The sequence below is a fragment of the Rousettus aegyptiacus genome, unplaced genomic scaffold, assembly GCF_014176215.1.
Source record: "Rousettus aegyptiacus isolate mRouAeg1 unplaced genomic scaffold, mRouAeg1.p scaffold_m13_p_1, whole genome shotgun sequence".
Lineage (NCBI taxonomy): Eukaryota > Metazoa > Chordata > Mammalia > Chiroptera > Pteropodidae > Rousettus > Rousettus aegyptiacus.
The window spans coordinates 49,709,920-49,724,836 of NW_023416284.1; the positions used below are offsets into that span (position 1 = coordinate 49,709,920).

Consider the following 14,917-nt stretch of genomic DNA (forward strand, 5'->3'; position numbering starts at 1 on the left):
TCATTCACTTAACAAGTATTTATTGGCTTTTTGCGCTTCTGTGCATGGGGGACACAGGATGAAGATTATAACATGTATAGTTCTGTGGAATTATACTAGACTATAATTTAAATAGGCTAAGTTTATCTAGGGTGGAGAATCTGAGGAAAGTTTAACAGAGTAGAAGATATTCTAGTGATGCTTTGGCAACTGGGAAGTGAAAAAAGACATTCTAGAGTCCAGAATGGCATAAACCAATACCTAGAGTAATAAAAGTGTGTATACTTTTCCACATGTTGGACTATTTTTTTTTTAGGCTGGTCAACCATTGGTTGAACTCACAGATTGCAAGGACCTTATCAGTTTACAATCCCTCATTCTATTTAGTTATTTGTTTGTTTGTTTGTTTTATACCTACAGCACCTGGTCTTTCAAGGTGGTCTCTCATCTAAGTACTAATCAGGCCCAACTCTGCTTAGCTTTCAAGATCAGACAAGATGGGGCTCGTTCAGGGCAGCATGGCTGTAGATAAAACATGTTGGATTTTTTAGAGGCACTGAAACCATAGTTATAGGTACATACGTGGACAGGATCAGGATTGAACCTGAACAGGTTGTGAGGGTAAATTGTGAATAACCATTTATACAATATTATGTAGATTACTGATATAGTCTGCACCAGAAAACCCTAAGGATTTTAAAATATGAAAGGATTACAATCAGATATATGTTTAGAAAGATAACTGGCAAAACTCAGGAGAATGTACATGAGGCAGGGAATCAGGGAAGAGAAGAGTTTGAAGGTTATTTTAACAATTAGAGAAGAGATCATGATCATCTGAAGTAAGTATATATAATATACATATAATCATATGACATTAAATCCCAGAGATGATTTTGCACATATTATGTATATGTGTGTGTGTATCATCATAAACATTTTCTAATATATTGATACAATTTTTACAACACTTGGTGTAATTTCATAGTATTAAACATCACTGGAATATATAATGATATACCTGACCATTATTTGAAATTTAGATTGTTTCCAATTTTTAACCATTATACAATATTGAGAATTTCGATTTATACTGACAACTGCTCAACAGAAATATTATAGTGATTTTCATTTTTTCAAGCTATATATGAGGTCCTTGTTGTTCCACCCTCATTAATTAGCAATATTTCTTAAAAACTGCCAAAATAATAGATGAAAATAGTATCTTGTTATTGAAGCTCAGTAGAAGAAACCAAGACAGTTCTGAATTTAGTCACTCACAAAGCCACATCTAACCTTGTAGTGTTGAGTTACATAAACTTCTAAAGATTCTTTTTCTTTAAATTGGTTTGCATTTAATTTTTTTGTACTATTTACAATGAAAAATGTACAACCATTTTCTCAACTTTTAAATAAATTTATCGGTTACTTATTTAGTTTGAAAAACCATAAATTCTCAAATCTTTTAACATGTCAGAGTCTCTATGACCTCGGATATTGAGGTTACTTTTCTGCAGTATAAAAATAGTATGATGATGTGTGCCAGAATTTGTCATTTTAATTTTTGGAATTAAGTGCAATCCTATTGTTCTTGGACATATTTTATTATGAATAGAGTTAAAATTCATGAATACTTCATGGAACAAATGGAGGGATTGACCCTGTATATTAAGTAGTCAGTTGCCTATGTCTTGGTGCAGTTTGAGGATTATAGCTATTTCCTACATCATAAGCGCAAAGCAAAGACATACACATTTAATTGTGTTAATAAATTTTTGTTTTTAATGCCCAACTTTCTTAGCTTCTAGGAAAATAATATAGGATTTAGGTAAACAAATTTAATATGAACACAATCATTATGATTTTATGTCTTATTCCATTTGGAATTATATTATTGATGAACTTGTCTTTACATTTATCATATATTAAAGAACTTGGAAATTAGATATTTTACTCTTTGATCATGAATGTTTCTTTTCAAAATAAAAGTGTTTGACACTGTAAACAACTTCCTGTCTTGCCACCTGTTTTTTTTTTTTTTTAATCTGTTTTATTGTCTTAACATGAACAAAACATCCCATTTCTCTTCTCCCTGGCCCCATTATCTAGATAAACAATGTGCAATACAGAAGCCTGAATTTGTCTGAAAGTACTTTTTATACCCACATTTAATGTTCACCGTAATATCACTTTTACCACTTAAATATCAACTATAATCCTTTTTTCCTTTCCATTCTTAAAGCTTTGGCTTTTTGTTTGTTTGTTTTTGTTTTTTGTTTTTGGAGCTCATAACTTTGTATTTGGATTACTGAAACAGTTTACATATATTGTTTTCCTGATTCTACTGTCTCCCTGAATCAATCTGTCTTAAGTCTGGCAACTCAGGGACAAAATAGTGATTTATCTAAAACATAAAGGTGATCATGCATTTGTTTTTCATTATAAATATGTTCATGTGATTAGAATCTCATTTTTTAAAATAATTATATTGAGAAAAAATTTGAAATTCCTAGTATTTTAGAATTTCCCCTGTACCTTAACACTTTTCCTCATGCCTACCTGTGAAGTTTATGTTTTACCATATCCTCCCACCCACCCTTTCTTCCTTCTAGCCATTTAACCATTATGTGTTAAGTTACTGTTTAGCTAATAGTACATTTGATATACCTAATTCACATATCAGTACTATAATGTAAAATTTATTATTTCAAGCTAAGAATTTCTTTAAAGATGGGGAAATTGAATAATAGGGATTCCTGAGAAGAAATGATCAGACTTTTGCAAGGTTCATCAGGTTGACAAACCCTTCACAGTGTAACCTTTAATCACAGCAAGTGACTTTCATTTTAACAAAATATGCCCTTCTTTCTCTTCCCTCTATGACTTTCTTTTTCTTTGAAACTCTTCTTCCTTCCAACTCACTTCAGAAATTATGCATGTAGTGCAATCAATCTGAGATAAATTTTGTACAACATGGTGTTTATTTGATATGAAAGAAATCGGTATAACTTACTTAGTTCCTATTTGCAAGTGCTTAAGAAGGTATTTATGTACATTAATGATTCTCAACCCTTGACGACACCCTGGGGAACTTCTGAAGGATATTCTAACAGTTTTAAGACATATTGCCCTTTCCAAAGACATTATTTTAATGTTATTGTGTTGGATAAATTTATGGACTTGGAATCCAGGAAGATATAGGTCAGAATGATAGCTCTTTCATTACCAACTAGGAAGCTGTTAAGGTCTCCGAAGTGTAATTTTCTTATGAGTGAAATGGGATGATAAAAGTGTTTTCTTTTTAGTGTTAAGTTACTGTGAAGATTAAATGAGATGGAGCATGAAAAAGATGATCAGAGCACAGTGCTTGTTATATATTAATCCCTTAATAAGCATTACATATTTAATCTGAATGTTAGTATTAACATTGTTTTCTTGTTGGATATCCTAAATTTTTTTTCAAAATTTATTTGTTAAAGCATATAATATGCCAGTTATAATGGAAATAATGGTAATAACCTCTTCAGAATATTGTAAATATGCTAAGGAGACAGATGTAATATTTATATCATGTAAAAACTTGTTGGATACCCTTCAGTAATTATTTAGTCTTACTTCTCATCATCCTGCTTAAAACATGAATAGCTTTTATGTTTGCAAATAAGGCAAAATCTGAATATCTAAAAATATCTATTTAATAATATTACATTTTCTACATGATAAAGGAATTGGAAGAAAATTTGAAGGATTCAAAGAATAATCATTAGAGTGAACATGTATTTTTTGTAATATGCTTAGATGTTATTATTATTATTATTAATTGTTTTACTGCAAAAGTGTTAAATTACAAAGGCTAATATAACGCTTTTTAAAAACCTAAAGCACTGAAGTGGTATAATCCCTCTAAGGAAAAAAATCTATTTTTTTAATAATGATGTAATTTATTTGTAGATTTCTTGCTTTTACAAGGTAAGTTATTAAAATTTTCTTAAGTTAGAAAATCTTAGACAATAAAACAATATAGACTATTGCTTTTACAAGGTAAGTTATTAAAATTTTCTTAAATTAGAAAATCTTAGACAATAAAACAATATAGACTATTGTTTTAACTATATTATAGATAATTGTATTTCAACATGGGGGAGATAAACACACTTTGAACTGGAAGTCCAGAGGCCTTGTCTCTCATTCATTAATTGTATGGCATTTGGTAAGGCATTTTGTCTCTCTGTAGCTCAGTTTCTCATCAGGGAAACGAGCGATTTTGAATACATAATGTCTAATATACATTAATAGCCATGCTGTGGTGTTATAGAAGGATCCTGGAATTGCATAGACCTAGAGACTATTATTTACAAGTTGGGTAATTTGGCATGTTACTTAATTTAAATGAGCCTCATTTTTTTTATTTATCAGAAGATTAGATCTAATTCATATTTACAGGTTTGTTGTGAGGTATATGTATTAACCTAAGTACTTTGCTTGGCAGATAGTAGGTAGTCAATAAATGTTAACTAATATTAATATTTTATAAAAGCTTTCAAATGATGCAGCCCCTAATTTTCCTCACTAATGTTTAATCAAAATTTATATTCTTTCAGTTAATTATTTGAGTGCTTTTCATTTATTCATTCAACAAATATTTTATTAGGATTGGACTATTTGCTATGCTCAATACAAATCTCTGGGTATACCACGATTAACAAAATAGTCATGGACCCTGCTTTCATGGAGTCATGTGGGGAATAGGTAATATGCAAGTGGACACATAGTTAAGAGTTTAATTAGAAAGCACAATACAAAACAGGAAAGAATAGAAAGAAATCTTTGTGAGAGTAAAGAATGGAGAAGATATTTTAGATTGAGTGGTCACAAAAGGCCTCTCTGAGCAAGTGCTGTTTAAGCTGTAACCTGAAATTGGAGAGAAAACAACCAAAGTGAAGAGGGATTAGATGGGTATTCCAAAGAGATGAAGTGGCATGGGTCAGGGGGGATGGCGAGGGCAGGGAGAAAGGACAGTCTGGAGAAAGAGCTTGGCATGATACAAAAAAAGATAACCTCTTTGGCTAAGAAGCATGAATGAAACACGATGAGTAGCAATCGTTAAAGCTGGAAATATGAACAGGGGCCAGATTATACTTGGCATCACAGGATATAAGTATTTTCAAAATCAATCTAAGTGCAAAGGAATAGCATAGAGTATTTTCAATTAGGAGACTAATGTAATTCCAATTTACATTTTTAAAAGATCACTTCAGCTGCTGACTAGATATGCATAGAAAAGGGGCATAAGCAAGAGGAAGGAAGCCAGTTAAGTAATGGTGTAGAGAATAATGCCTACTGACATGAACTGGGTGGTAGCTTTTGACCTGCAGTGGTAATACGAACAATGACAATGATAACAATTATGACAGCTAACCTTTACTGAAAATTACCATGTGCTATACAGTTCCTAGATATTTTCTCCCTGAAATTGATTTTTATAGTACTTTATTTTCTTAAGCAGCATTAGATTTACAACAAAATTGAGAGGAAGGTACTGACGATATTCTTATAGGCCCCGCCCCACATATTCATAGCTCCCTCTCCCCCATTATCAACATTGCTCACCAGAATGGTATATTTTTTACCAAGGATGAATCTACATTAACACATAATCACCCAAAGTCCATAGTTTACCTTAAAATGCGGTCTTGGTGTTGTACATTCTATGAATTTGAACAAATCTACAGTGACATATATCCAACATTATGGTACGATATTAAGTATTCTCACTAAAAATCCTCTGTGCTCTGCCCATTTATCTCTCTAGCCTCCTATGTCTAGTAACTACTGATTTTTTAATTGTCTCTATAATTTTGCCTTTTCCAGAATGTCATATATTTGAAATCATACAGTATTTAGTTTTCAGATTGGCTTCTTTTACTTTGTGATACAATTTAAGTTTCTTCTATGTCTTTTCATGGCTTGATAGGTCTTTTTCTTTTTTTTTGCTTGTTTGTTTTTTTGTTTATTTGTTTGTTTGTTTTTAAATACTTACTAACATTCCATTTTCTGGATGTACCACATTTATTTATCCATTTACCTACTGAAGGACATTTTGGTTCTTTCCAAGATTTGAAAGTAGTGAGTTCATCTAGAAATGGCATTTCTTCAGAAAAAAATTAAAATATTGTAAGAGATTGATTACTTCAATAAATTGTGAAATATTAACTGGAAAAAGAGAAAAACGTAATCTTAGGGAAGTTAATAAGGGAAAAACAAAACTATTTAGGTCAATCCAGAGTCCTCCAAAGAGTCTTTATTGTTTGCCTGCATCTTTAGCTGTGCTGTTACCTAATTGGAGGAGGGACTAGTTTCTGACACCTATCCTTTGATTTATACATCTGCACTCTTTTCTCTCTGGCCTTTAGATAGAGTCAACCCCAGCCATTATATCTCTGCAGTTTGCACTTTATTAATGGTACTTCAGGTGGGTTACTGGTTTTATGGGGGTTTTGATTGATTTACCTTTTAATTAAATGGAATCTGAGGTATATATGAGGTTTTGGGAGGGACTGTATAGAGGTGGCAGCTACTCAAGCTCAATCTCCACTGCGAGCTTCCTCCAGCTCTGATTCTTAACCTATATTCTTGCCAACCTAGCTCTTGGTATAGGTTTCTCCTTCCCGGAGAATTAGATGAAGCAACTGAAGAGCAGTCTCAGGATAGCACAGGGCGTGGTAGGGGGTGAAAGGGTATCAGGCAAGAGGGAGTAGTTTTCTCTCCTTTCCCAGGGTTCATATTTAATTTGATCCACCTCTTACCATGTCTTTTCTACTTCCTTGTAAATAGGTATAATCTTTATTCTCACTATACAGTCTATTCTGTCCCCTATCTCCCATTATATCCTAATTCTTTTTTTAGTATCTCAGTATATAAGAATAGTAATAAAGTCTTAACACTACTCTGCTTCTGTCTAACAAATCTTAAAAGCAACATTTGAAATGTATAAACCATTCTAAGTAACTTAGCTACATCCAAGAACGAAACTCAAGAATATCGATAGATATAAAAAATTATCCAGCACAGAAAAAGGTAAAATTCACAATACTTGTTATCCAATCAGAATCACCAGGCAAGCAAAAAAGCAGAAAATAGAACTCAAATGAGGTTTAAAATCAGTCATCTGAAACTGACCTAGAACTGACATTGATGTTAGAAATAGCAAAGTCATTAAAACAGTTAGTATACCTTTATTATCTTTATTCAAAAATTAAGTATAAAAATTAAATATGTAAAAAAGACAAAAAACTATTTTTAGAGATGAAAACTACAAAGTACGAGATAAAAATACAATGGATGAGATTAATAGTATATTCGACATTGAAGAAAAAAGATTAGTAAACTTGAAGACATAGCAATAGAAACAATGTAAAAACAAATACAGAAAAAAAATTTAAAAACAAAAAAAAGTGGTAAATATACTTTTCTAAATTTGATGAAAACTATCAACCTGCAGATAAAATAAATCCCAAGCATGAACAGGTGCGCGTACACACACACACACAACTGCACTAAGACACGTCATAATGAAATTATTCAAAACCAAGAATAAAGAATAAAATCGTAAAAGCATCCAGGGATAAAAGGACACAATATGAAGAAAAGGAAAAGGATCCAGGTCAACATACTAGTATATTTTTCATTGGAAACAAGATGATCAAGAGAGTGCTGGAATAACAACTTTAAACTACTGGAGGATAAAAAGTTTCAACCTAGAATTTAAACTGAAGAAAAGGTCTTACAAAACTGAAGATGAAATAAAGCCTTTTTTTGATATGCAGAACCTAAGAGAATTCATCACTGTCAGCACCAAGCTGATGGAGAAGGGAAGATTTCGGTGGTGACACGCCCAGTCGAAAGGACATACCAGAGTCATGAAATGGTAGGCACCTACTTATTGAGGGGAGCATACATCTGTTATTGTGGGGAACATGCTTCTGTGCTAGGGGACCACAGGAGCTCCACATACATCAGAGAATAACAGTGGCATTCTGTCACACATGCATGATACAATAACCTGAATCATGCTTACATCAGCTAGGCACAGGCACCCTACTATATTAATGTAACATTCTAAATCTGGGGACCTATTCCTAGCCACGAGCCTGGATCACAGACAGAACTAGAACCCACAATCACCAACAGACAGACCAATAGTACAAAAAATGTTAAATAAAATTCTTCAAATAGAAGAAAAATGATGCCAGATAAAAATGTGAATCTACACAAAAGAATAAAGAGTAACAGAAATGACAATAACATGTGTGAACATACAAGTTTTTTTCTTATTATATAATCCTTTTTATAAGACAATAATAGTTTAAGAAAATGACAACGATGTAGCATGAGGTTTAAAACACATGTAGAAGACTGTGGTAAATTAAGGATGTATGCTGTAAATCATGAAGGAACCACTAAAACAAAAATAAAGTTAATAAGGAAAAATATGAAATAGAATTAAAAATACTCAATTCACAAAAGTTGATAAAGAACAGTAGAGAAAATAGCTCAATTAAGAGGCAGTTAGTGTCAGATTGCATACAAAAACAAGAACCAACTACATGCTACTTCCCAAAAGAAACTATAAATATAAATACACAAATAAATTAAAAATGATAAGATGAAAAAAATACCATATTTATAATAAGTAAAAGGAAGCTGAGCTGCCTTATAAATATTAGGCAAAATTGATTTCAGAGCAATACATATTGCCAAAGGTGTGACAGGCAGAATAATGCCCCTTTCCTCTTAAATATATTCATAAACTTATCTCATAGCATTGGTAAAATATTACCTTAAATGGCAAAAGCAACTTTGCAGATGTGATTAGATTAAGAATCCAAGTGAACTAAAATGAACAGTTTTATATAATCTTTATATTTTTATTTATCATTTTTCAATATTTGAGAGTTATTTTCAACTAAAAAGCAAGGCAAAGTAGCCAAACACATAACTGTGCAGACACAGCTGTGAATGAATAACTACTTTACTGACACTTACTAGAAACAGAGACTATTATCTTTTGAAAAGTACTTAAGTCGTGGCAGCACAATTTACAATAGCCAAGATATGGAAGCAATCTAAATGCCCTTTAATAGATGATTGGATAAAGAAGTTATGGTTCATATATACAATGGAATGTTAGTCATTAAAAAAATGAAATTCTACCATTTGCAATGATTTTGCTTATATGTGGAATCTATGGAACAAAACAGACTCTCATATATAGAGGACAATCTGGGAATAACAAAAGGGTAGAATGGAGTGAAGGGTTAAAGAAATACAAATTAGTAGTTGATAGGTGGTCACAGAGATGGGGAGCACAGCATAGGGAATGCAGTTAGCATTAATTGTATTGTCTAGGTGGAGAGCTAGAGGAGAGAAAGAGCAATTAGGGGGATCATTTTAAAAACTCTTGAAATGTCTAAGCTATACTTGAAACCAATAAAATAATTTTTTAAAAAAATCAAATACTAAAAAAAAAAGTAGCTAAGAGAACAGAGGTTTGGGTAAATTTGGGATTTAGAAACTAGTAGCAAGAAAGAAAAAAAGACTTTGCCATCATATGCCAGTGTTTCACTTTGGTCACGATTCAAAGAGAGCTCTCCAAATGTCTTAGGCTTCTGAAATTATCTGCACTATGATTATTAGTACCTTTTTGAAGTGACTTATTTATCATGAACTAAAGGTTCATTAAAGTGATATATTAATTGTTGAAGTTATTGAAAATAAGCTACCTGAGAACCAAACAAAAAAAAAAAGAAGAAGAAGAAAAGAATAAAAAAGTACTTGGTCAACACTTTCTCCCAATGGTCTTGCTCTGTATATGAAGGACTTGAGATTGAATAAGTTAAGTAGTTTTATGTCATTTACTTCATGATTATAATTTTTCCCTATTTATTTACAAATCATCTTCCAATCAATTCATCTAACCTACCTGGAACATTTTTCTTCTTAGTTTTGTAACTACTCTTACCAAACCCCAGCCACGATAAATCTAACTTTCTCACCTAATTATTATTATCATCCTCTGCCATTTCGATATCCATGTTGATATAGTGGATGATTCATCCTTGGCCCCTTGAATTCTTAAAATAATTAATATTGGTGACTTTTTCCTCTACTCCACCCTAGGCAAGCACTCTCATGCTCATATTATACTTTTTATCATCAAAACTGATAACACCTGTCACATCTACATTTTTTTGTATTCTACTCTACTTTCAATCTCCAAATTCTTTTATTCTCATTCAATTATGCAAGTATTCTCATTACAAATTTGTTTAATCTTATCAAGACCTACTATAGTCCATTTAAGACTTTTCACTCATGTCTTCACCTTTTCCTAGCCCATATAGAGTTTACGGTTTACCAACCTAATCACTCCCCTGCAAGTCTCTTTAACTAACTCACCCCTTTCTTCTCTTACCATACTCACTTGGAAATATCAAATCCGAATTAATTCTAAGTTGTAGTTTAATATGCACCTCCATCTGAGATACCAAATGAATAGCAAAACCATGCTGACTGGTTTAAAATTTATAATATAAAATCATAAATGGACATTTGATGTTACACAGCATTGTGCTACCTTCTCTTATCAAATTTAATCTTTCAGTGATAAAGACTTTCTCACTTTTTTAAAAATACCAACACTCGTCTTTTGAGATGATGAAATCTCCTTTTTAAATTTTTTCTCCTTTTAATTTTAGTAACATCATTATTTTCTCCATTTTTGCTTTTTCTCTCATTATATGATTAATCAGCTCAAAATACTCAGTGGCTTTCTATCACAATTAAAATGAAACACAGACGGTTTACCATGCCTTAAAAGACCTTTGGTCTAACTCCTGACCTCTTTCTCTTAATGTCTTCAACATTAGCTACACTCTAGTTACATATGCATTGCTTTGATTTTTAATATTTACTTCTTTCTCTTGATCCAATCAGTTTTCAAAACAATGAATCGATTGACTTTATTGAATCCCCAGATTCTTCCAAAAGTGTTCATTTCTTCCCAATATTATCACAAATTCACACACTTGGAAATTTTGTTTTCAGTTCACTCAATAATTATTTTATTGATGATCAAAGTGTCCCATCTTTGGTCACTTTGTGCCTTCCCACGCTCCTGAATCCTTCTGACAGTAATCTTTGGTAGTAATCTTTGGTAGTTTCACTGCTTTCTGGATTGACACATTGTTCCAGATGTGTCTAGCCCCAGGCCTCAGATTATCCATTTGTTCAGAAATGCCCATTTCCCTTTTAGCAAAAGAAAAAAAAATAGAGACCACATCTGTGTGCTAAAAGTAGCTTGTTGCCATTGGAGTGATAATTGTTCCTTTGTCTTCTCACAATGACGTTTTCTGGCACATAAACATACCAAGCACTTTCTATATCAGAGCCTTTGTATTTTCTCTGTCTAGAATGCACTGCCTTAAGCAATTTAAAGAATAAATTCTTTATCATTCAGGGAATATCTCAAGTTTTACATCCGCAGACAAGAGTCCCTCCTCCCTAATTTATTTTTATCCCATCATTGCATTTTATTTTTTAAACCCTTAAATATTATAATGATTGTTTATCATTCCCTAGCTTCTTCCTTCCATAGATGAGTCCATGGGAAGGAAGTCTGCTTTGTTCAGTGTTGCATCACCAGCACCTGTAATTACCTGAAGAAAATGATATTCTACGAATTTTATCAAATGAATGAATGAAGTAATAAGAAAGATCAGTGGTTGCCAGTTTGGTTGTGGGGAAGAAAAAGAGATGAACAGGTAAAGCACAAGGTATTTTTAAGGCACAGAAACTATTTGTATCATACTGTAATGGTGATTAGATGACAGTATGCATTTAATAAAACACATAGAATGTACAATACACAGTGAATCCTAATCAAAACTACTGATTTTAATTGGCAATGATGTATTTATATTGCTACTCAATGGCAACAAATGTACTGTATTAATGCAAGATTTGTTAATAATAGAAGAAATTGATGAGAGAAATATTTAGGAATTCTGTACTTTTGGCTAACTTTTCTGTAATACTAAAACTACTCTAAAATGAAAATCTATTAATTAAAAAAAAAAACACCAATGTCCTTCCTGTCTTCAAATCTTATCTTTTTAAAATTGTCTCCCACACTTTCCCTATAGTATTTAAATGTGCAAATCTTGCTCCTCTCTTAGTTAAAATCTTCATAATCTCCCAAATAAATACAATTTGGTTTTAAAAAAGTCAAAAATGTACTATGTGCCCGATGTAGGGAATACTATCATAAACAAACCAACCAATGTTTTTATTCTCCTATATTTTTAATTTTCAGAAAAACTGTAAATTCTAGTTTTGGTGTTATAGAGCACCTATTTTTCATTTTTCTATTCACATACTTGTATTACTTTCATAATGCTTTTGGATTTAGAGACATTAATCTCTCTAAACCTTCACTTTTGTCTATCGATTATTCTGAGGTGAGCAAAAATGTTAAATATTTATAATAAGTATAAAATATAAATATAATTCATAAATACTTAGATGGAAATGTAAATATAATATAGACATAGTTTATAAAATATATTTTTAAATGTAAAATAGTTATAACAAAATGATTTATAGTGTTAAAATACATAATGTTAACAAATTACATATTTCAAAAACTATGTATATTATTGCTACTATGATATTAATTTACATGATGTACTCTTTTATGATTAACTAATCTTTCATGTGTCCAAATTTTGCTTCCCAAACATGTCTGTAAGCTTAAATAGATGTAGGGAATACACATCACACTTTTATATTTTGACTTGTACCCACAACAAATAGTCTTCTAAGGTCTTTGAATTTTGAAATAATTATTACTCTCCTTTGAATCATTACTTTTAGATGGTTGAGCACATTTGATACAATCTTAAACAAATACAGATTTCTTCCTCTTTTGTCTTCATGGTGCTTACCTCTTGCAAAGGACAGGAGACAGGCATTAGAACATGTGTAGGTTTAGAACTGAAGTTGTGTTAGTGCTATAAAGGAGAAGTGTGTATTGCTAAGGAATTGTGTGCCAGGCAGATTTTAACTGAGGAATTTATCTAAGAAACCATTATTGTGACAAAGAAATAAATATGAAGGAGGACTATTCATAAACTAGGCAAAACAGGAAGTATAGAATTTCAAGAGAGAAAGAAATGTAATTTGCAAACTCCAAGGAGTAATAAAATGAGGACGAGAACTTGAAAGGAGCCATTGTGGTTGGGAGAGAATGATCAGAGAGACACAATATGGTATAAGGTTAGAGACTTTGACAGGAGATAGACCGGTAGGTCTTCTGTCCATATTAAGAAACTTAATCTTATTTTCTTAAATTAAAAAAAAAATAAAATTGTTTTATAGAAGTAATTAAAAGCCTCTGAAAGAATTTCAGCAAAAAAGATGTCATATTAAGATTTGTGCTTTCATAAAATCACTCTCGTTGCAATATGAAAGATGGTTTCAAGGAAGAAAGACTGTGAGAAATCTTTTAGAGACTATTACAGTAGTTCTAGTGACAGGTAAGGGAAACAATCTTTCTAGGATCGCTCTCCTCTATATTAAAGTCTTTTAGAAAGTGACCCAGACAATTCACCCTTAATGGCATTCTTCTTGTTGTTAGAAAGTGATAGTAATAGTTTACCATAAGGACAATTGCTTCTCACCGTATGGCATATCTCTTTTAATATCTCAATTCATAACAGATACTGCAGTCACGTGACAAATACCTTGTTAGTGACCAAAACAAATTATGATCACATGAATTCTCATATCTCATCTTCTCTTACTGTGTATTGAATATGCATTAATTTGTTTCACAATGAGCTCTTATACAGTTCTCCTATGTACTGTTGCTTCTATCATAACTGTATTTAAAAACAATATTTGGAAGGAATATCTACAGATAGCATATACAAAAGAGGCAAAAATTAAAATAATAAGTAGGCACTGATAAACTCAAGGACAGTAACATATTTAAGAGTGATTGCAAAGCTAATCCAGGGAATTATAATTCATAAATATAATTCTAAGGGCAGAAAAATGAGAATAGATTAGTAGTATTGTTGCTAGTGGTGAGAACCTGTCTTGATTGTATATAAAGTATATTTGAATTTCATGATGTTCAAAATTTTGGTTTAAGAAAATGATATTAAAATGTGTTAGAATGTCAGATGTCCCTCTAAGTGAAACAGTATAACATGATTAACTATTTCGGTATTTAACTATTTTCTGTGCCTTATCTACTATCTTACTTAATGATTGTTCTTTATTTATTTTTGCTTTGTTTTAACTTTCTGTGTACAGTCCTATTTAGGGAAGTCTTTCTTTATATGTAAATGATAGGTTATATTACTTCCTTTGGGGCAATGTGTTCTAGATCTCTGTTTTCTCACCTGCCTGGGGCCTTCATTTATTCATTCATTTTGGTTTTGTCTCTAGTTTTAAGGTTTTTGATTTCAGATCAGAGGTTTTGAACCTTGTTTGAAGACATCATGTGATTGTCTCTAATCTATTAGACTGTATATACTATGAGTTATTTTGTTAAACACAAAACAATTAGAAGGGAATTTGCTTCAATATTCTGAAACCAAATATATCTTAAGTATCCAAGTATAACTTTTTCTCTGTAATGTAAGTGTTAATGATAAAATAATAAGTATTTATCTGGTATATGGATTAAATTAATGTCATTGATTTAATGAGATGTTCTCATTCCTGAATTTTTTTTGTTTGGAAAGAGAAACATTAAGAGATATCTCATTCCATTTTACATGTAAATAGATGTCGAGAAGCATAATCTTTCAAGTTTGTTTGGTTTTCTTATTTAAAAATCAAAATCAAACATATTTAGGAAATTTATCTC

At 31.5% G+C, this 14,917-nt stretch overlaps 1 pseudogene; it reads right to left on the reverse strand.

The window, feature by feature from the left end:
- Window positions 1-390: 390 nt before the first annotated feature.
- Window positions 391-509, reverse strand: LOC118605487 (annotated as a pseudogene).
- Window positions 510-14,917: the final 14,408 nt, after the last annotated feature.